The 24,189-nt window shown below is 38.9% G+C and overlaps 1 long non-coding RNA gene across 1 annotated transcript; it reads left to right on the forward strand.

The window, feature by feature from the left end:
• Positions 1-1,716: 1,716 nt before the first annotated feature.
• On the forward strand, positions 1,717-19,220 carry LOC115290736. The gene is made up of 4 exons (XR_003908185.1): positions 1,717-1,972; positions 7,855-8,276; positions 15,961-16,331; positions 19,107-19,220. It is a non-coding gene; the product is annotated as an uncharacterized LOC115290736 (long non-coding RNA).
• The last annotated feature ends 4,969 nt before the right edge of the window (positions 19,221-24,189 follow it).

Consider the following 24,189-nt stretch of genomic DNA (forward strand, 5'->3'; position numbering starts at 1 on the left):
AAGCAACAGGTGCAGAGTTGAGTATGTAGTAGGTACTCAGTAAACACTAATTGAATGATGATTTCAAGGTCTTGTAACTCCAGATGCTTGTAACACGGGGACACTTAAAGTGGGGTCAGAGCAACAGGGACCCTAAATAATGGTCTTGAAGAGCCATTATATAATAGACTGTGAAGACTCCCCAGGAACAGACAACATTTACTGCTTTAGAGATCTAGTAGCTACTTTGTTATTGTTGTTAAACATGGACTTAAGTTAAAGAATAGGTCTCTATTCTCAACTCTGTTTCTATTTTGGTCTTAACCCTGACAACATGTGATAGAGAAATGAGCCTGTCTTTGTCCCTAATAAAGGAAGTTTCTTGAGTTAGAAACACTAATCAGTTTTAGCAGGTTTTAGAGATGTGTGAGCCAGCATCATGATTTTTTTTATAAGCAAGAGTATGGAACCCCTTTGTAAAGAAGACAGAGTAAAACTAAATCATAAGATCCTACTCCTACAGTACCTGATGGAATGAATGACTGCATTAAAAGGTCAAAGCAAAATAAAACACCAAAGAAAGTTAAAAAAATGACAAGCAGCATTTAAGCAAGAAAAAGTGTGTTGTTTATATTTGATCCTTTTTTTATGAAAGCATTTCTTATATCCAGTTTATTTAAAAATGGTTTAAATGTTTATTTTTTGGGGTGCCTTGGTGGCTCGGTCAAGTTACGCATCCGACTTTGGTTCAGGTCATGATCTTGTGGTTCGTGGGCTCAAGTCCCACATCGGACTCTGTGCTTACAGCTCAGAGCCTGGAGCCTGCTTCAGATCCTATGTCTCCCTCCCTCTCTGCTCCTCCCCTGCTCTCTCTCGCTCTCTCTCTCTCTCTCTCTCTCAAAAATAAACATTAAAAATTGTTTTTAAATAATAAATGTTCATTTATCTTGGAAAGGAAGAGAACCCCATGCGAGTTGCGGAGGGGCAGAGAGAGAGGGAGAGAATCCTAAGCAGGCTCCGTGCTGTCAGTGCAGAGCTGGACGTGGAGCTCAAGCCCACCCATGGTGAGATCATGACCTGAGCCTAAGTCAGAAGTCAGACACTTAACCAACTGAGCCACCCAGGCGCCCCTATCCAGTTGATGCACACAAGGAGAACTGCTGGGGTGATGTGCACGTCAACATTATGGGGCGCCTGAGGGGCTCAGTCTGTTAAGCATCTGCCTTCACCTGAGGTCATAATCTCCCCATTCATGAATTTGAGCCCCACACTGGGCTCCCTGCTGTCCACACAGAGCCTGCTTTAGATCTTCTGTTGCCTCTCTCTCTGTCTGTCCCCCACTTGCACACTCTCACTCTCAAAAATAAATAAATAAAAACTTTATAAAATCTATTAATAATGATTTATTTCATGTGGTGGTGTTAGTGCTAAAACTTCACTTTTGCATATCTATATTACTTGAATTCTTTGCTACGTATATACATTATTAAAAAGTCAATATATATTTTGAACGCAGCATTAACAACTTTACAGGGTATTGCAAACTGAGGCAACTTCCTCCTGCTCATGTACGTCTGTACGCATGGCCTTAACAATCAACTTCACTTCTTTTCTTACTCTGGATACTCGTCAGTGTATGCACAGCTCATTCTAGCTATAGAATTTCTTCTCCCCAGAGTTCTGACCTGTGGTGTTGCTATAGACTGAATGTTTGTGATCTCACCCCCACCCCTCCAAGTCACATGATGAAATCCTAACCCCCAATGTGATGATATTTGGACGTGAGGCCTTTGAGGTGTGATTAGGTCAAGAGGGTAGAGTCCTCATGAATGGGACTAGTGCATTTATAGAGGAGACCCCAGACAGCTCCCTTACCCCTTCTGCCGTGTGAAGATATGGTGGGAAGATGGGCAGCTGTGAACCAGGAAGTGGGTTCTCACAAGACACAGGATCTGCTTGCACTTTGATCTTGGACTTCCCAGCCTCTAGAACTGTGAGAAACAAATTTCTTTTGTTTTCAAGCCACTCAGTCCACAGTATTTTGTTAGAGCAGCCTAAATTGATTGAGACAGGTGTCTAGTCTGTCTTGAGGTGGCCTCCTGGCCACTATTTTCTTAATATTGGAGTTTTACATTGCTTCTGCTAAGGATGGCAATTTTAATCTCTCATCACTGTTTTTCTATATAAATCTTTGTTCATAACTTTGACTACTTTTTAGGATAAAATCTTAGAAGTAGGGTCAAAGCATATGACTTCTTTTTTTTTTTAATGCCCATGATTTTATATAGCCAGATTGATTTTCAAAAAGGCTATACTAATAGATGCTTTCACTAGAGGTATTTATAAAAGTGCCTCTTCTGTAACTCTTACAGTACTAATCATTTTTTGTGTGACATTTGTGCCCATTTGATAACTAAAAATGATATTTAATTGCTGCTTTCATTAGCATTTTTATTATGAGTGAGGTTGACTGGTTTTCATATGAGGATTAAATTTTTTAAATTTCAGTGGAATTCTATCAGTGGGCAGACAACACAATTATATTTATTTACTAGAATTAGAATTTGGGGGAGGGTGTTGCACATGGGTGGCCACGAAGCCCTGATGTCAGGGATACCAGAGAGGAGACCTCAGTGACCATCCTGGTGGTGGGTGACGAGGGTCTGAACCAGGCGGGGAAGGAAGGAGATTTGATTGCATTCCACCTCCACCTCTGACTTCCCTTTAGTCTTCCAGGTTTCCTGTTACAGTTTTTCACTCTGAAAAATTAGTATAGCAATAATAGTGTGACCCAATTCGTTTCATGATGTTTTTAATCTCCTTAAAGTTGGGTGAAGTTTTATAATTCTCCTGAGCGATCCATTTCTATATTTCGCCTCTAGAGAGTCAATAAGTCAGAAAAGAATCTGGCTGCCAGGTGATAAATTTTGTTCCCTGTGAGACCTTTGTGGGGAAAGGTGGAAATGGATTCTACGGATCTAAATATGATGAGGAAATACCTTGTTTGCTACCAGCTTTTGCCTAGTACTGGTTACTGTCTTGGCTTTTACCTTTGAATCCTTGTTACATTTTTAAAATAGAGAAGCGAAACATACATAGTCAGGTTTTAGCCAAAGCAAATCCTGATGAAAAAACCACCGGCCCTCTGTCATTCTGAGCTGGAGTGTAATTCTTTGTTCTCTGTAGACTTCAGATAAAAGGATTCATATGGGATGGTAGATAGGGCGGTTTTAATTTGGATCAACTGGACTTACTGCTGGATTTTACACCAGCCATGCTGTGAGGCAGGTTCTTTGTTTTCAGCAATTATCAAACTAAGCCTAATTAAACTTGCTTTGCTTTGATGTACTGTAATGTTTTCCATAATTTTATATTCTGAACCATTTTCATAAGTCCTTGTTTGAAAGTCCTAGGATAGACTAGGGATTCATTTTATATCTGTCATGTCATGATTTAGTATGTATCTAATCAGGTTTTAAGATGCTTACTTTGGGTTGATATAATTCAACATTCTTGTTGTGTTTTTGCAGTTGGGACCCATGGAATTGCTTTTAAACACAATATGCTAATATAACAAATGCATAGCTATATGTGGAAGGAAAGTGTAGACTTTCAATCCTACCAATTAAATATAGATCTTAAATTATATAACACACTTCTCTAGCTTGTAAAATTCCATTGATTTCCCTTTTTGTTGTGTTGTTCCTTGAGGGGACTTTTTTTTTTTCCAACAGCTTATTTGGCCCAATTGACTCCATGTATATTTCTTTTGTGTAGATAAGTTAAACAAGGTACTTTTTTTTTTTTTATATTCACAAGTTGTTCATTCCTCACTTAGTGGAGTGTCCATTAGATCTCTTTTGCTTTATGGGTGCTAGCAAAGAAGAGGTGAATGTTTTTCAAAGAGCATTTTTGTTCATCAAAGATAATTTAAAAAACACATGTACTTTGTTCATCTAGTATCATACTCGGGGTGCTTGTTGCCACAGTGCCCTTTGCTGCCTTTCAAAATAGACTTAACTATGTTTTTATTTTTAGCCTGATTTCCTGTGGCTTTTAGCTTACCAGTTGGAATGGGCAGATGATACAAAAGTTGATCAATTATGTTGCACAAATTCCTCTTTCAGCCCACATGTAGAGGGGATTTTGCTACAAAGACCCTCTTATACATTTTCAAATGAAGTAATTTCTCTCTATATAAGATTTGTCATGAAGAAATATTATTATTACCTGTTGCTATGAAAATCAAGAAATCATTGGGCTAAATTATTATCAATATTAGAAAAACTTTGTATTGCTGAGCATAATTTGATAATATTTTTAAAAACTGTGTGTGGCAAAATAATCCATAGAGAAAAGTGAGTGCACAGCTCAATGAAGTTTCACAAACTGACCACACCTGTTTCACCAGTACTCAGACAGAGAGAACATCCCCAGCATTCCAGAACATCCCCCCTCATGCTCCTACCCAGTCACTGCTTCCCACAACTCACTCCCAGAGTAACTATTTTCCTGACTCCTAACGCCACAGTCCTGCCTGCTTTTATGAATTTTATACATGAATTATACAGCAGGCACCCTTTGATGTCTGGCTTCTTTTTTTAACATTGTGTATGCAAAATTCATCCGTATTGTTGGATGCAGTTGTAAATGTTCAAACACATTGCTTCATGCATTGTGTGACTCAACCACAATTTATGTATCCATTTCACTGCTGAAGGGCAGCTTTATGTGGTGGTGGGGGTGGTGAGAAGGCACTGGAGAGGGGTCAAATGACTTTACCTTTAATTCCTGCTCTAGTATTAGCAGGAATTGTACTCAAGCTAAACAGATTTGGTTCTAACCTCTCAGTGCTTGTTCATTCTAGATAGTAAATACCCGGAGGACAAGGGACTAGCTTGGTTTATTTTTCTCCTCCCACTAACTCAGTGCCTCCTACAAAGGCACTCAAATGAATGTTGATAGGATTCAAAACAGCTTGCCCAACCAGAGGAGCAATAAAATACAATTATGAGGATGTAAAACATGAGACATGAGAAAAATAGTACAGGAACTTCCAAAAGAAGAGATGGCTAAAAGATAGAGAAAGGGGGAAATACATAAAATAAAACAGGTTAAAACAATGCTTATTTATTTTGCTATCATGTAAATGAGCCTAATTAAAAAGAGTTTGTAGGGCATTACTAAATCATTTGCTAAAACTTATAAATAAAACAGTGTTTTGGTTTGCTATTTTCTTGTTCACTGCACAGTAATCTCCCATCTTTGATTTTTTTAAATGTATTTTGTTCAATTCACATGATTTTTTTCGACCCCCAAAGCAGCAACTGAACTGAATAAACCAATAATTGTATGAAGTTGACATTCATTGCAGCCATGTAAATGTTTGTTGTTTCAGCCAATTCTGCTTTTCTAGTTTGTTTTTGTATCAGGCTTCACTGTGGATTCTACAAATTCTAGGTTTTTTGTATTGTTTTGTTTTTTTAAAGAACATGTCATAACTTCTATTATTTTATTCATTTCTTTTATTGACTTGATTGAAGTTGCCCCACAATCTCAATAATCGGTACACTAATACATGAATAATTGTTGCAATGTCCCAGTAAAGGGTAGTAAGATAATTGTAGAGTTAATACCAGTGCAATAAATAAATATTCATTAAAACATACAGTGTCTATTTGAATATAATGTTGCATTCTACTAGCAAAAGCATCTATTACTTTACTGGAGACTTTCATTTTGATTAAAAAAATAAGATGACCCATTTATTCTGGTAGAGTCAGAGAGTTAATAATTTGGCTGCTCTAGGAACTGACCTCAAGGGAATATGAACAAGTGATAGACTTGTAAGAAAGGCAGCATGGAGTTTGATACGACTGATTTCTGATCTATCTTTGTGTATTATTTTGTTAGAGCTGCCATACAGAAAACAATAGACGGTGACTTACACAATAGAGATTTGTTTTCTCATAGTTCTAGAAACTAGAAGACCAAAATGGAGATACCAGCAAGTTGGTTTCTTCTGAGGCTTCTCTCCTTGGCTTGCGGATGGTCATCTTCTCCCTTTGTCTTCATATGGTCTTCTCTGTGTGTTTGTCAGTGTCCTAATGTCCTCTTATTATAAGGACCCTAGTCATATTGGATCACAGTCTCCCTAGTGACCTCATTTAACTGTAATTACCTCTTTAAAGATCCTATCTCCAAATATACTCTGAGAGGATTTGGGGGAGCCAGGACTTCAACATACAAGTTTTGGTGGGAAGATACTTCAGCCGTTAACACCCTGTCAAAGACAATACTTGAAACTGATATGAAGTACTCAGCCCAAGCATATCTCTTACTCTTTCTAAGGCTCTCTCAGTGCTGTCACCTTCTGGGTTCTTAGCTGCTTGTTCTGCTTCAGCTGCTGCTCTGGCCATCCCCCTCTGGGGGCTGTATGGCTCTATTACCTGGAGGTGATAAGTCACTGAGGCCTGATGCCCAGCCAGACTGACTAGTCACCACCCTGAGTTTTTGTCTTTTCACCCTCCTACAGGTCATGGATGAGATGCTGTGTGGTGGGGCATGGGATCTCATTTCCAGAGCATTAGCCAAAGAGGCTAGAAGATATAACCCAAAAGTTCAGATGGGTTAAGTCCCCATTAGGGCAAACTTTGACTAATGGAAGGAAATAAGAGATGGAAAGGAGCTAGGTAGATGAATTACTGCTCCTTACTGCTTCCCATGTCAATCCCAAGCCACACTTTCTCTGTATTAGCCTGTCTAGAGATTCTGGTCCAGTGGGTATATCTACTGAGTAGTCAGCTTTATGTTCTCACAGCTTGTAAAGTGGTGGCTAGTGCTGTAATACACAGGATTTTGCAGTGCTGTCCATCCCTCTCAGCCTCCCTTTTCTCTCACTCTCACTGCTCTGGCACTGCGCCTGTCAAATGAAGCATTAGGGGACTCAATCCTTGTCTCAGGCTCTGCTTTCTAGGGAATCTGGGCTAAGATAATATTTTTCATGTTACAGAAATTTTACCCTAATTGGAGGGGTAGCAATAAATTTAAATATAGAGACTATTACTCTTCAATATTTATTACTAGAGCAGTTGATCGCTTTTCTTGAGACTCTACTAGCAAGGGGTCCACAATAAAGTTATGATAAATTGCAGTGCACCGTGACAAATATTAACTCAGTAACAGCCCTAGCTGAAGATTTATCAACTGGACTCATCTGCTTTGCAAAATAATTTATTTTAGTTTTTATGAAAAAATGTGTTTATAATTTGAATAAGAATATTTCTTAAGCCACACCTTTATCTGCTATGAAGAACATGCTTTTCTTTCTAGCAGAATCCATGTTGTCATCCATGTGATCATAACATCATAATGGAGGACTCCATGAATAAAATTTCTTGAACAGTTAAGAAAACTCATCAGAAAATTTTACCTTATTTAAAATCTCAAACATTGAAATACAAGGTGTAATTAATTATTTTGTAAAATTACTAAGTACCACTAATATTTGGCCACTTGAAAGAATTTCCTGAAAATTCTAGTTTTCATAAAGTAATTTTTCAATTCCAGTAATTTTTCAATTCCAGTAATTTTTCAATTCCAGTAATTTTTCAATTCCATAGGTATGTAGTATATAGAAAGACCATATACTGCCTAAATACCCATATGCAAATAAAGTTCACCCGAACTAATGCGTTAGAGTCTTGTGCAAACTTTCTGATGCATTAAGTAGCATTAATAAATGGGCAGGAAAAACTGTAGATCTGACAAGGGGTTACTATCTGAACTATATAAAGGACTCCTACTACTCAATAGCAAAAAACAAACAATCCAATTAAAACATGGCAAAGGAACTGAATAGATTTTTTTTCACAGAAGGCATACAAATGGCCAACAACTACATGAAAAGGCGCTCAATATCACTAATCATCTGGGAAACGGAAGTGAAAACCACAATGAGATATCACCTTGCACCTGTTAGAATGCCTGTCATCACAAAGATAAGAGCTAGGAAGTGTTGTTGAGAATCTGGAGAAAAGGGAGTCCTTGCACACGGTTGGTGGCTATGTGAATTGGTACAGCTATTATGGAAAACAGCATGGAGGTTCCTTAAAAACTAAAAATAGAACTACCATACAATGCAGCAATCTCTTTTCTTGGTATAAACTCAAAGGAAATAAAATCAGCACCTTGGAGAGGTATCTGTGTTCTCATGTTCATTACAGCATTATTTGCAGTAGCCAAGAGAGGGAAACAACCTAAGCATATGTTGATGGATGAATGGATGAAAAATTGTGGTATGTATATAGGATATTTTTCAGCCTTTAAAAAAAAGATCATACACTTTGTAACAACATGAATGAAACTGGAAGGTGTTATGCTAAGTAAAATAAGCCAGACACAGAAAGAAACTATGTGATTTCACTAATATGTGGAATCTAAAAAAATCAAATGAATATAAAACAGAGAGTAGAATGGTGATTACTAGGGTTGAGGAGTGGGAAGTAATGGGGAGATTTTGATTAAAGGATATAAAGTTGTAGTTATATAGGGAGATTTTGATTAAAGGATATAAAGTTGTAGTTATATAGGAAGAATAAGTCCAGTGATCTAGTGTACCACACGATGACATTAGGTAATAATATTGTACTGAATATTTTCTGCAAATATTGCATAATATTGCAATATACTGAAAATTTTCTAAAATAATGGATTTCAGATACATTCACCACAAACAAAAACATGGCAACTACGAAAAGGACATACATTCATTAGCTTGACTGTAGTAATCATTTCACCATATAGATATAGGTCAAATCATCATGTTTTACACCGTAAATATATGCAGTTTCTATTTTAAAATGTACAGGAAATAGAATTTCCAAATGCATGATACATGTGAGTATTTAGAATTGAAGAATGAGAAGTTAGAATCCCTGGGGATTTCCAGGAATTCCCAAAGCCAAACCTTATATTGCAATTTTTCACAATTTATTTATGAGTTTAAAAATAACAAGTGACCATAATAATAAATAGTGAATTTCGGTGATGGTGTTATATATACAGAGGTTTTCTATACAGAAAAATTTACCTGCATAATAAATGACTGGTTTATATAAACTGATATATTATGAAAATATTATGCATTTCAATAACACACAGAACAATGTTTTCTTGATATAAGCATTTGATAGTAGAAAACACCCAAAGAAGGGACGGTTGGCACCAAATAAAGGCCAAATAAAAATCCTCTAAAAGTTTGAAAGACACTACAAATATTTAATGTGAGGGACACAGTATTCAGTACTGAATACTGAAAATGAACCATGGACTGAAGGGGGAGGGGGAAGGAGGGGGTGATGGTCATGGTGGGGGGCACTTGTGGGGAGAAGCACTGGGTGTTATATGGAAACCAATTTGACAATAAACTATTAAGAAAATAATAAAATAAAAGTTGTCATCCTAAAATAAAAATTTTAAAGCACACTACACATGAATTGTCCTTTCCAATAGTTTTGATTTCTGTTTGTGACAAATATCTCAGATGTAGAGACATTTCTTTCATTTTACATCAGTATTGGTAGGAATGTTTAAGCGTGCATCCAGAAGCATCTCCAAATTGGATATCATGGTTTGTGCTGCTTCATTTAAACTCATTTCCTTTTTTAATGTTAAAAATAATTTGTTTTTCTGTATTTTGGTTTTGCCATTGAAATCAATATTACTTTTGCTAATTTGGATTTGAGTTCAATTTCTAATTTAATATTGAAATATTCTATGACAATTTTCACATCTTATTGTCTTTTCATTTTTTCTGGTAGAATATTTATAAAAAACTATAATCTGGGGGTGTCTAGGTGGCTCAGTTGGTTAAGCAGCGGACTCTTGATTTCTACTCAGATCATAATCTCACGGTTCTTGTGAGATCAAGCCATGTATTGGGCTCCTTGTTGAAAGTGCTGAGGCTGCCTGGGATTTACTCTCTTTCTCTCTCTGCCCCTCCCTCACTCTTGCTCTATCTCTGTCTCTCTCTCTCTCTCAAAATAAATAAATAAATAAATAAATAAATAAATAAATAAATAAATGTAGTACAGTCTGTAGATAATACTATAGATATTACTCAGTCTGTAGATAATACTCAACCATTGGAAATCATCAGTCAATATTATTGAGCAGTGTTTTAATAGTATAACATTTGGATATCTGAGTCAATTTAATAGCACTACACAGAATCATGTGTTGGCATTGCCAATTTAAGAACTTATTTGGCTTCTAAAACTTATTTTTTAGAACATTGCTCATAGGATTTTTATAATATATTCTATGTGTTCAAATTTAGTAATATAAATTTTATTTGCAAGATTGATTTACCTACCATTAAGAACAGCAACAGAAAAAGAGGCAAATCTATTGCTGTGTATGTGATCACTGATCATACTGAGACTGATTTAGCTTAAGAAAATAGGTGTCATCATAGCAATGTGTGACTCAAGAAACTGAAAAGAATGAAACTATACGTATTGAATGACTATGACCCTTGGTATATAGGGCTCTTCTCTCCCTTTGTGAACAAAAGACTTCACCATCTCCATGCGATCACAAGTGCTGGGTATAGAAATGCTGAGAGAGTCCCCTCATACTTCTTTTCATGGCCAGAAAAGATCTACTGTTCCCCTCAAGGTTTTGAGATGGAACTAGTAGGACTTTGAGTTATCACAAGAAGGCTCTGACAATCATGAAAGACTCAGATGAGACTGTAAGATACCTGGGCACATTTGGCCAAGATTTTGATTAACTTCTCAAAAAAAGTTGATGCCCATCATGGATTATACTGAACAGTCTACCATATTTTACCCTTACATATAGTCTTTGGCTGTAAAAGTCTGTTTCAGAGCACATGGCATAGTCTGTACCCTCTTACTTTGTTAAAACTATTTTCAGTGCTAACTACTGCTTAGTATAAGCAAGGTAATAGGGAGCTGTTTTTTTTTTTTTAATAAATGACAGTGTGATTGCCTCATACAAGGCGATTTGTAAGTAGTCATGTTGAAGTTTTGTGTATGGTTTCATCCCCTTAAGCAATTTCTTATAAGACATTTCAGTATAGCATTCCTCCTCATTAATCTTTCAGGCTTGATCAACATGGAAAACAGAATGACTTATGGAAGTAACACATTATAAGCCAGGATATTCAATAGTAGATGATTCAAGCCTGTAGACAGGCGAATGGATCTAAGTACCAAGTTGCATATGTGACCCACATATATAAGAAGGCATGAAAGAGTGAAGTAGTTAAACCCCATGGGGCAGCAGGTGGCTGCTTTTAACTCTAGCTGCAGTGAGGGAAAGGGGTGGGTGACGAGTGAGGGAAGTTTCATGGTGGGAGATGGGGCATAATCATAGAATAACTGGATGCTGCGTGATGGGGGAGTCTTTCAGGCTGCACTTGAAATTAAAGGCCATTACACCATCTGAGGACGTTTGGAGGGTGGGCAGGGCGAGGGCCAGTAATAGAGTCCTCTGGTGTTGGAGAGGAATTATCTCCATAGCATTTCCTGCATTTCTTGGTTTTTTTTTTGAAAGGCAACAGAGAAATCACTGGAGCAATAAAAACACCCTTAATGTTTTTGAGGCACTAGCAGGCAGAGTGATTTTTGAGCAGTTGCAGACAGCAACTGGGAGCACTTCAAAACCAAATTGCAAATGGACTCTTGTGGGACCTGCAGGGAAAGCAGGTGGCTAGGCAACTCTATCCAGCCAGCTGCCCGAGCCAAATCTGGGCAAGTCATTCTTGACCCTTTCAGTTTTCTCCTCTTACCTTAACCTTCCTCCTTTTCACCTATTTTCTAGTTTTTGTTTTTTTCTTAACTATGTTACTATGGACATTTTATGCATATTTCCTGGTGCATTTGTGCAAGAATTTTATCAGATAATGCCCAATTGTTTTTTTTTAATTTTTTAAATGTTTATTTATTATTGAGAGAGAGATAGAGCATGAGCAGGGGAGGAGTGGAGGGAGAGAGGGACACAGAATTGGAAGCAGGCTCCAGGCTCTGAGCTGTCAGCACAGAGCCTGATGTGGGGCTTGAACTCAAGAGCCATGAGATCATGACCTGAGCTGAAGTCAGATGCTTAACCAACTGAGTCACCCAGGTGCCCCTATGCTAAATTGTTTTTATTAAAAATTTTTAAATTATTTTTTTGAGGCAGAGGAGGGGCAAAGACAGAGGGAGAGAGAATCCTAAATAGGTTCCTCACTGTTAGCCCAAAACCCCATGCGGGGCTCAAACCCATGAGCCATGAGATCATTACTTGAGGAGAAAGCAAGAGTCTGACACTTAACTAACCTAGCCACCCAGGTGTCCCTGACTTAAGAAAAAAACCTTTTTAATGTGTTATTTACTTTTGAGAGAGAGAGAGCATGAATGGGAGCAAGAGAGAGGGAGACACAGAATCCAAAGCAGGCTCCAGGCTCTGAACCTTTCAGCATAGAGCCTGACACAGGGGTTTAACTCACATACTGTGAGATCATGAGCTGACCCAAAGTTGGTCACTTAACCAACTGAACCACCCAGGTGCCCCAAGATTCCCCTGACTTTTAAAGTTTTTATTCTGGTGGGAGTTTTATTTATTTTTTAATTAAAATTTTTAATATTTAGTTTTGAGAGAGAGAGAGACATGAGCAGGGGAGGGGCAGGGAGAAAGGAAGAAAGAGAATCTAAAGCATACTCCAAGTTGTCAGCACAGATCCTGATGTGGGGCTTGAATTCATGAACTGCGAGATTATGACCTGAGCTAAAGTCAGACAGTTAACCAATTGAGTCACACAGGTGCCCCTGGTGGGAGTTTTAATATGCATTTCTACTCAGTCTTCATGGCGAGTTTACATGTTTCTTCCTTAGAGATGCTATCTCTGAGCCTAAATCAGCTGTTGGATACTCTGGATTTCTCCTGCATTGCACTCTTCAAAATTAATAATTATATATTCATTCATGAGATTATTTGATTAATATCAGTCTACTCCACTGTTGTGTAAATTCTACCAAGTGGGATACAGATACAGCTCATTTTCTGCTGTATTTCTAGTGCCCAGCACATTACTAGACATAGTAGGCACTCAATTTGCAGACTAAATGGATGGATGAAGAAGGGTCAGATATGACACTAATCCTGTGTAATATAAGAAGACCTGGATAGGACTGAGAAATCACTTCTGGGTGAGAGCTACATCAGTCACAGTGTGGGGGCAGGTTCATGCCAGAACCCCAAAGAATTGTGCCATTTTGTGTCATTTGTTCTATATATTTTTATAATTTCTTATAAATATTAACTGTTAATAAGCTGCATGTAATTCTTTCTGAGGTAATGATGATTGAGTTATGAAATCTGGAATAAAAAGGCCTCTAGTTTGGGTTCTGTAGAAAGAAGTAGTGAAACTAACGGAGGCCACATGCATGGTGACCTACAATCCTGAAGTTTTCAAGGACTTGGGAATTTCGGTGCTAAAGCCATGAACCTCCTGGGCAAATCCAGGGTTGGAATGCAAAATACCATTTGCAGTAACCACCCTGGGGCCCCACTGAGAAGCTCTGAAAGCATCAGCCTGTAAAGGACAGGATCTAATGTCATAAGAATGCATTAAGTCTTAAACCTGGCTGATGGCAGTGTAAGTGATGTTGGTGAATTTTAAGAGGCTCATGCATCATTTGGAAGGATTTTTATTTATTGTCTGTATCTTCTAATACAGATATTATGCATGATGTGACTGAAACAATCAATAATTTCCAATGAAATATGTTAGAAAAGTTATGGGAAAAGATAAAAACTCCCCTGCAGAAAGAAACCAGACCAATGGTAAAGGTACAGCCATAGGAGCAGGGAAGGTTTTGGTCAATTTGTGCATGGGTGACCCTGTAGTTGTATAATAAGCAATGGGCAGTGTAGAGATTTGTCATTTAGGGGGCATACCCATTTGTAACACCAGAAATGAGTGTTATAGCTTATGAGACACAGCATCCATGTTCATTATCATAGGCTGTCATGGACCAGGAAGTCAGCAACCAAGTTTCCAGAAAGCATCTTCAGGTTGTAGAGTCAACCTCATGAATGCCAACTCTATTGGATGATGAAGTGACTCAGTAATGGCTGTATTTTGTGGGGGGTAAATTCAAGGACTTTGTGAAATAATTTTGTGAAGTTGCACTTATGGATTGTATAGAACATCCAGTTGATTCCATGGATGATCATTTATTGGTGTGGTGGCAAACACTGCAGTGTTGAGAAGCCTCTCCCTTCTTTATGAAGTTCTTTCCACCACTGACTTCTGTTAAAAACCCTCCCTCCTGGTTTTAGTTCTGCTCCTCTGGTAGCTAGCTTCCTTCCTTCCTGTCTTCCTTCCTTCCTGTCTTCCTTCCTTCCTTCCTTCCTTCCTTCCTATATATAATTGTGCTAAAAAACATATAACATGAGATCTACCCTCTTCATAAAATAATGTCATAATCAGATCTCTAGAACTTTTTTATGTTTCATGCAGAAATGCTATACTCATTGAACATCCATTCCCCCAAGCTCTTAGCACCCACCATTCTACTTTGTTTTCTGACTGCTCTTTCTTGTCCTTTGGGCTCCATTTCATCCCAAGGGGCCTATCCTTGTCATCAGGGATGTTTTGTCCCTGCTTGTCCTCTTCTCACAGAACACACCCTTCCCAGGGTGACCTCATTATACTATGATTTATAATAGCAAAAAGCATGATTTTGAAACAACTCAATAGTTCAACAGTACAGGATTGGATAAATATGGGTTCTTATTTAAGTGGAATACTATGCACCATTTGTTGAAAATTGCACTGTACGAGTACATTTATTGCCATAGAGAGATGTTCATGGTACTCCTTAGTTAATAAACCATGTTATAATATTGCATGTATAATGTGATCCCATTTGTGTAAAAAATAGGTAAATATACAGTGACACTTGAATGAACGTTCACCAAAAATATTAACAGTATTTATCTCTGGGTGGCAGGATTATGCATGATTTAAGTATTATTTCTGCTTGTCAGCAGTTTCTAGTTTCTCTACAAGGAACATATATATCTAGCATAATGAAAAAGAAATATATGTTGTATGAAAAAATTCTCTTAAGATCTGAATCCTGGTCAGCCAGTTGACATAAAACTCTGCAATAAATATTTAAGCAATCATTTCAGGTGCAGCACTGGCTCCACTCAAGGAAGGAAGCCATTCTCAGTTACTTACCAGTCCTTTGTAAAGACACATTTTTCTTATTGTAATAGATGCCCAATTCTTTTTTTTTTTTTCCTGGAAACTCATTGTGCTACAGAGCAGTAATGAACAGATAGATAAGGAATGATTGGGCCTTGAATATGGCATTATTTTATTGTTGCAACTGTTGTAGGAGCTAACCTCACCGCCAAGTGTGAGAATGCATTCAGTCCACTGGAATGCAGAAAACCCCAAAGCATTCACTTTGAACTGCTTATCTTGCCCCTGGACCCATGTAACAGGTACCAGAGCTTAAACATCTAGATGAATTTCCTGGAGGTTATATCTTCAATTGTGTTATTCAAAAAATTTTAGAAGCCTTTTAAAAATGTTTATTTAATTTTGAGGGTGGGGGAGGGGCAGAGAGAGGGAGACACAGAATCCGAAGCAGGCTCCAGGCTCTGAGCTGTCAGCCCAGAGCTCAACACGGGGCTTGAACCCATGAACTGTAAGACATGACCTGAGCCAAGGTCAGATGTCGGCCCAGGCGCCCCTAGAAGTCTTTTTTGATCAACAGTAATAATAAAGATCATACTCCTTCTGCCTGGCTCCAAATCTGGTGCAGAAAGTTGTCAATGTGGTCTCCAGATCCACCCTGAAAATCCCTCCTGCATCTTTATAGCGAACTAAATTTCTGACTGAAGACATTAATGCCTAGTTTAATCATCTGCTTTATTCTCCATGTTTTTTCTCAGAAAGAAAGACTTCAGAGTTAAAGATTAGCCACCAGAAATCATACTTAAAAGAATGTCCCTCAGGTTCTGAAGCATTCCCCAAATGAAATGAGGAGCAGCAAATCATCAAAACTGCTATTTAACTTTCCAAGAGATGGCTGTGAAGACAATCACCCATTTGAACAAGTGATTCCAAATCTTCTTGGGAAAAACAGTTGGTTATTTTCTTTAGAATTCTGTCACTTCGAGAGTCTGAATGGAGTTCTTAAAAAAAAAAAAAAAACCAAATGTGGTGGCTTTCAGTCAGAGACATTGGGCTCCATCCCTTAGCAGCTATGTGACCTTGGGCTTGTCACTTAACTTTGTTGAGTCTCAAATCCACCATCTTTGAGGTGAGTCTTATACTAACTTCTTTAAGTTGTTTTGAGGATTAATGATTGGATACCCATCTCTCTCACCTGGTCTGCAGTCATTCTTCATAGGGTATGAGCTCTGAAAGTCCCTTGTACTATAAAGTACTTTTGATCTTTATATGGTTGATTAACTCACAGAGGTAGTACCTTTTAATGCAAGTTTTATACATGAAATGAGGTGCCAAGTTAACAGCCCAGGAAAACAGATGGCTTATCTTTTTCCGCATAATAAACTGTGAAGGAATAGGTTGGGCCAGCTCTCCGGCCTCTCTATGAGTACAGTGTGCCTATAAAACACAAAATGTACACACAAAATCCTCTTTGAGACCCTGGGTCTCTCTGACTGAGGACTGGAATGCTATGATTATCCAGAAATGTCCTAGAACCTGGAATAGCCAGGTTTGTTTAGTGCAGCACTGGCACAGAAATCCTATTATGTGCCAGACACTGGGTATTGGGGGTTCAGAAATAAGACCACCCGCTGCAGGGTGCTTGGTCTTGGGGGATGAGAAGCACCAGGTAATTAGTTCAATAGCCTGTGGCAGAGCCAGGAGTGAAGTTTTCCCAGGGTGCTCTGGGAACACAGAAGAGACATGTTCAGCTCATTCCCTTATAGAAGATTGGGACTGACACATTTTGATATAATCAGTAGCAACACAAGCCTCAATGAGGCTCCCAAGTGGGCTTCAAGAATATAACACAGACTTAGTAGAGGGAGAAAAAGCCTGCTAATTTCTCAGGGAAATGGAGCCCATTTCCCACCTTGCACTTGTACGTCAAAGGAGTTGCTTAGTGAACAAGGGACTGGGACACAGCTTTGGGGAACTTATGAGTAGAACAAGTGCTTCACTTTCTCTGGCTCAGCACCTGCTGTAAACAGACATTGAAGGGAAAAGTGAGCAGGGTGTTGCCTGATTGCCTGGAACATGCAGTCTAGTGGAGTGGATTAGTTCCCCAGGGCTGCCATGACAAATTACCACAAGATGGATGGTTTAAAATAGCAGAAATGAGACTATAGATGCTGGCGAGGGTGTGGAGAGACGGGCACCCTCCTACACTGTTGGTGGGAATGTAAACTGGTGCAGCCGCTCTGGAAAACAGTGTGGAGGTTCCTCAAAAAACTATCCATAGAACTCCCCTATAACACAGCAATAGCATTGCTAGGGATTTACCCAAGGGATGCAGAAGTGCTGATGCATAGGGGCACATGTACCCCAATGTTCATAGCAGCACTGTCAACAATAGCCAGAACATGGAAAGAGCCTAAATGTCCATCACCTGATGAGTGGATCAAGAAGATGTGGTATATATACACAATGGAGTATTACATGGCAATGAGAAAGAATGAAATCTGGCCATTTGTAGGAAAGTGGATGGACCTCGAGGGTGTCATGCTAAGCGAAATAAGTCAGGCAGAGAAGGACAGATACCATATATTTGCACTCGTAGGTATAACAAGAGAACAGGAGAAACCTAATGGAGGACCAGGGGGAGGGGAAGAGGGAAACAGAGTTGGGGAGAGAGAGGGACGAAAAACTTGAGAGACTATTGAATACTGAAAACGAACTGAGGTTGAAGGAGGAGGGTGAAGAGGTGGTGGTGATGGAGGAGGGCACTTGTGGGGAAGAGCACTGGGTGTTTTATGGAAACTAATTTGACAATACACTACTTTAAAAAAATAAAATAAAATAGAAATGTATTCCCTCACAGTCCTGAAGACCAGAAGTCTGGCATCCTCTAACATTTGGAAGAACCACTGAACAGTTTCCAATGATTCTCCAAATGCACATCTCTGGTTCAATTCTGAGAAGCCAGAGATGAGAGTACAGGGAGCTGGGGGTTTTCCTGTCGTTTTGCAGGGGACAGTCCCCTAAGCCTGTGCCATTGGGACCCATCATACTGTGTGGTGCAAGGAGTGTATATAGAGATGGAAAAGCCTGGGATCCTGCCTCACTCCCATGTGCTGCTTACCTCTCCAGCCTGTGTCTTGCATCAGTGAAATGAGATGGTGGGGCCACCTGACTTCTAGCACATTCTGAGATCTTTGGTGAACTCCGTTCCCATGCCCAAGCTGGCAGGAATTTCTTCCAAAATACAATAAATGGGAAGATGAGAGTGGGGGAAATGGACTTATTAATGGAAGGGGAAATAATCCCCTCCCCCAAGAATTAGGTAGTTTTTTAATTTCAAGTTTCACTAGATGAATAATGTAGATATTTCCCCGGGGTGACCTTGATTGGAATTCTCACCCAGTCTGAGATAGCCGGCAAAAAGACAGAGGTGGATTTTGCAGAGCTCCATACCAGGGGGCTCTCCCATTCTTCCCCACTTCCAATCCATAGTGCTACTCAGGTCAAGGCCTCAGTGCTCCCCAATCAAGGCTGACGATAATGAGTGACAGCTTGCCCTGGACAAGAATGACTCAGCACTATGACTTCAGGTACAGGATGTTAATGCACTGAGATACATACTTGGTAGAAATAATTATTTTTGAAACTATCTGTAACCTCTTCACAAAATCAGACCTACACCTTGCTCTGGATCTCTGATCCACTCAACTCCAACCTCATTCATTTTGAGGCACTGGTCTGCAAAATATGTTAGGCAGAATATATTTGGCCTGCCAGGTAATCTGTAAATACTCAGGTGGATGTAAGGATGCATATTTAGTCATTTGACATTTATTTAACACATCTCTTCCAAATGTGAGTACTGTAATATCTTGGTCTGGACTAATCTCTTCCTTTCCCATAGCACGGATGATGATCAGTTCCAAATTTATATCTCTGGCCCTGACATCTCATCATATTTCAGACTTGTATTTCCTGCTGCCTATGGAACATCAATTTATAAACCAGATATCTGGGAGTCATCCTAAACCCTTCTATGTATCTAATCTCTTATATCCAAGTGACAAAGTCCTGGTTATTATAACTGCTAAATATTTCTCAAATCCATCCTGCTTGTCCCTCATTTTGGCCACTAACTTCATCTAGAAACCCTCATAATGTCTTGCCTGGAATATATTAGCAGCCACCTCAGTGGCCTTCTGGTGTGTCCTTTCAAGCTTATATCCATCATGCTTCCAGGGCAGTCTCCCTAAAATGCAAATGATTTCATCATCGTCCCACTTAAAGTCCTTCAGTGGCCCCATTAGCAGTGGGGCTAAAGACCCATCTCCTGAGCATGCCAACGTGCCGCCCTTGGGAGTGGGCACTTGCTTACTTCACCAGCTGCAGCATTCAGCACCATTCCTGTTCACAGTGACCTTTCTGGCCACACCGAATGACCTGCAGATTCCCAAATAAGCCTATGTTTTTAATACTTTGCATTGCTGCACATGTCTCCATTAAATGGAATAGCTTTACCCCTGTATCTATGCACTCTGCCACATTCATCTCAAACTTAACAACCTCTCAGGAACCTTCTTGGACCTAGCAAGGCAGAATGTGCTCCAATAACACTTTGTTGCTCAGGGGTAATGAGCTAGAGCTAGAGGGGCACACTTGCAGTCCAGAACTCAGGCTCAGATTCCCTTTTGCTGTCTTACCTCTTCCAAAAGCTGAAGGTCGGGAGGTGATGTTTAACCTTTAAGTTAGGTGGGCACCTGGAGCGTATCTACTGACCCTGGGGTACCTGGGTCTGCAACCGTGATCCCATTTAGGGTAACATAGTCTTGAGGGTTATATTTTACAAAGATATGAACTTTCTTGGCTTTTGTGGAAGATAAGATACAAACTTACACAATATACATATAACTCCAATATTTTCTGATCCAGAAAAGAATTTTTATTTTTTCTGGTGTTTTGCCTATTCCGTGGGGGGATAGAGTCCATTCCCTCCTGTTCAGTGTGGGATAAAGGATCCCCTGTCAGAGTTTTTCCAATCTCTACCTCAGCAAGCTGACTATAATACAGTTGTATTAATTCAGATATCAATCACTTTGCCTGTATTCCCTGAGAGCACGTGCCTCTCACGTTGGTTTCTATCACCTAGGCACACTGCTTGGCACATGGTAGGTGCTCAGTAAAGCTTGTCTGAACATATAATTATAATAAAATAATATAGTTTGTCTTGTTCCATCACTCACAGTCTTTCCTATGTTATTCTTGATATTAAAGTGGCACTGAGGTTAGAATTATGAAGATTTCTCTTGGATTTTTAAGTATTTTCATATTATTTGGGTGGCACTTCATTATAATACACCCTGTAAGAGACACAGGAAGAAAAGGACAGTCCTGGCATTTGTTGAGGAACGCAGGATAATTCCATGTTTGGCCATTCACTGATATTGTAGTTACAAGTGAAAGCCACCAGATGGCTTAAGGAAATGAATTTATTTCCAATTGAGGTTTTAGCTTAGAAATCAGGGACCAAGATTTCCCCCTCCATGAGTGGAGGGAGATCAAAAGGCTCCCTGTAGTGAACCCCAAATAACTGACTAGTATCATCTGATACAGAAGTGGGTGTGTAGAGGCTTTGCAAACTTCACAGTGAAAAATACTAAACAGTATCATCCATCCAGTGTCTACATGCTTTAAGAATTACAGAATAATTACTGAAATTCAGTGCAATTCCACAAATACTTATTGAGTGCCTAAGTTCCAATTAAATCTTATGAAAGGCTTATTGAAGCATATGTCACACGGAACATAGCTTCCTAAACATGAAAAAATGTACAGTTGACTAGAATTAAAGATGGATGTCTTTTTTTCATTGTGTGCAGTGGTGATGGTTAGTGTTTTAGGGAGAAATGTTGGTGGAAAAAAGAATTATGACCTAGAAAATCTTTGTATATTATCTACAAACAGAACAGGTAGAAGATAAAACAAAACAAAGCGAAAATTGAAATGACTATAGTATTTCTAAATCAAAATGCACTGTATATGGTATTTGTATATGAAAACCTGAGTTAAAATTAGATTAGATTAAAACATTTTAGTGAGGCAATTAAATATAAACCCATAAAAAATAAGCCCATATATAAAAATATCTGGGAGGATATACATCATTGGTAGAATATGTTCAAGTGGCTCTTTTACTCTATCCTCCAGATGCTCTGTCCTGCATGAAGGTTTTGGAACAAGCACATGTTTATTTACAATTTTGAAATGTAAGGAATGAAATATCAATCTAGTGAAAGATAATTTCATTCATTTATTTGACAAATATGCCATGGGGCAGGCACTGTGAAGGAAGCATAGCTCAAAGAGCCGTGAATTAGAGACCCTAATTTCTATTTACACTAACAGATAGTAGGCCTCATTAACCTTTGCAGACAATTAAAAAATTATGTGGACCTTCAGGGGTGCCTGGGTGGCTCAGTCAGTTAAGTGTCTGACTTTGACTCAGGTTATGACTCATGATTTGTGGGTTTGTGTTCGAGCCCCATGTTGAGCCCCTGGAACCTTCTTCAGATTCTGTGTCTCTCTAACTCTTTGCCCCTCCCCTGCTCATACTCTGTCTCTCTCTCAAAAATAAATAAATAAATAAATAAATAAATAAATAAATAAGTTTAAATAAATAAATAAAATAAAAAATTATGTCAACCTTCAAGTCTGCTTTTTAGCATATACATTAAATATATATTTCAATATGTTAAATAATGTCAGTCAATAGAGCATGTGACTCTTGATCTTGGGTTGGAGTCCCACCCTGGGTGTACAGATTACTTAAGAATAAAATCTTAAAAAATATGTTAAATATATTTGGAGCTGCATGCTTTAAAAAATATATTTTAAAAAGCCCTTCAGAAATACTCACTATTAGGGGTATCTAATCAGTTGGTAGAGCATCCAACTTTGGTTTAGGTCAGAATCTCACGGCTCGTGGGTTCAAGCCCTGCATCATGCTGGCAGCTTGGAGCCTGCTTTGAATTCCATGTCTCCCTTTTTTTGCTCTCTGCCCCTGCCCTGCTCATGCTCTGTCTCCCTCTCTCTCAAATATGGATAATAAAATATTTTAAAAAATTTTTAATATTCACTATCAGATCATTTTTAGACTTCTGAACAAAGGTTGAAGTAGGTACAAAGGAATTCAGCAAAGATTTCTGAGGATATAACAATTTTATAATTGTTGGTTAGCAATTCAACAAATAATATTTATTTGCTGATGAGAATGTCATAAAAGAAACCCAATAAATAGTCCATTTTCAAACATGACCTAGAAGTAGACAGTAATTTCTTCTGAAGATGTAGGAAAAAAAAACAGCTTATTTTTTTTAAGACATTTTATCTTTCTATTCAGGCTACAATAAACCAAATGAGAAAATAATCTACATTAATGAGGTAACCCAGTATTGAGATTAAAAGAATAAAGTTGAATTGGTTAAGATAGTTTACTTGCTATTTCATTTTACCAATCTACAAGTCATCATTGCACTAATAATTGTTGTTAAACTGCTTTCTTTCTCATTACAAAAGTGATATGTTTTCATTCTAGAAAATTTTTAAAAAGGAAAACGCGAAGGAAAAAAAATTACCCACAGTTGCATTATAGAGTAAAAACGACTGTTGGCATTTTGGGTTATTTCTTTTCATTCTTTTTCCTATGAAACTAAAATGACACATATGTAACTGGATGATGAGGGAAATCTCACCTGTTTCCCAGGAGGTGGCAAAAAGGACCCAAAGCTTCAGACAGAAAGCATCAAGTACTCCATGGTTGAAAAGATATTCAAGCAGTAGGCGTCTAACTGCTCGCTCAGAGTTTATTAAGAAGTGATCAAACCTCTCCAGTGTGTATAAGCAAAGGCTGATAGGGGGTGGGAAGGATGCATCAGAGTCTAGAAAGGTCTGCTGCATGTGAAGGGCTCCATTAGTCCTCCTTCCAAAGCTAAAGGGTCTATTGGCATTTCTCCCCTGGGGAAATGCTGCTAATACCCTATCTTTGTAGACCTACTCTGTATTCTTGCTAGTAGGGAAAAGCAGAATGAGGTGAGACAGGATTGAGAGATAAATGGTCCCACCGTTTGGCAAGAAGACCATGGATAGGCTCCTCTGGGACAAAGGGACAGCTTGGAAGGCAGTTTAGCTTGATTCAGCTTGCTTCTACAATACTTAAGAGGGTTTCCTAAGGAAGTAGAGGTGGGTGGTGGGGGTAGGTCCTAGGAGCCGACACCATGAACTGTACCTCCAGATCAGGAACTAGAGTGTATTCCTGTCTGTGGAGCCCCCACATTAAGGTAGCATGCTGTGAGGAGGCTCACTTGGCCATCCAATCAGAGCATGGGGGAGAGACATTGCTACATGTGAACTTCTATGCCAGGAGTGTGAACCTGAGAAGCCAGTAGAGAAACCCCCAAGAAATCACACTGGTGGTCTGCTGGAGTCCAGCTCCTCAGGTCCAGGGTTCCCCTGAAGGATGACGGTGTAGGCAAAGAGAAAGTGAGAGAGCCTTGCGTTTCGTTCTGATCACCAGACAGGCACCCCTGTCCATCTGGCAGGCGTCTCCACCTTGTCTGGTTCTCAAGGTTTATTTATGGCAAAAGGTACAAGGACAAGAAAGGGTAGTAAATGATTTCCCATAGATAAGTTTTACAATTTTAGCCACAGGCACTCATGGTGTCATAGGTATTTTTACAAAACCTCAGGTCTAGCCTCAAGGAAGCGACCTTTAACCAAGAGGCAAACAGCATTGTTTAGTAAAGGTCAGTTTTTTATGAGTAAGGGTCATTAGGCTGTTTATAACTCTAAGAGAAAGTTCCCAGAAAAACAGGTTCTCAGGAGATATAATGCCTGCTCTCACAGTCCCGAAGATGATTGATATATTTTATCGCAGTAGTGACTATCACAAAGGCATTCAGGCCCAGAAGGTATTCAGTTATCAATATTGCTTA

This window comes from Suricata suricatta, chromosome 1, assembly GCF_006229205.1.
Source record: "Suricata suricatta isolate VVHF042 chromosome 1, meerkat_22Aug2017_6uvM2_HiC, whole genome shotgun sequence".
NCBI classification, from domain to species: domain Eukaryota; kingdom Metazoa; phylum Chordata; class Mammalia; order Carnivora; family Herpestidae; genus Suricata; species Suricata suricatta.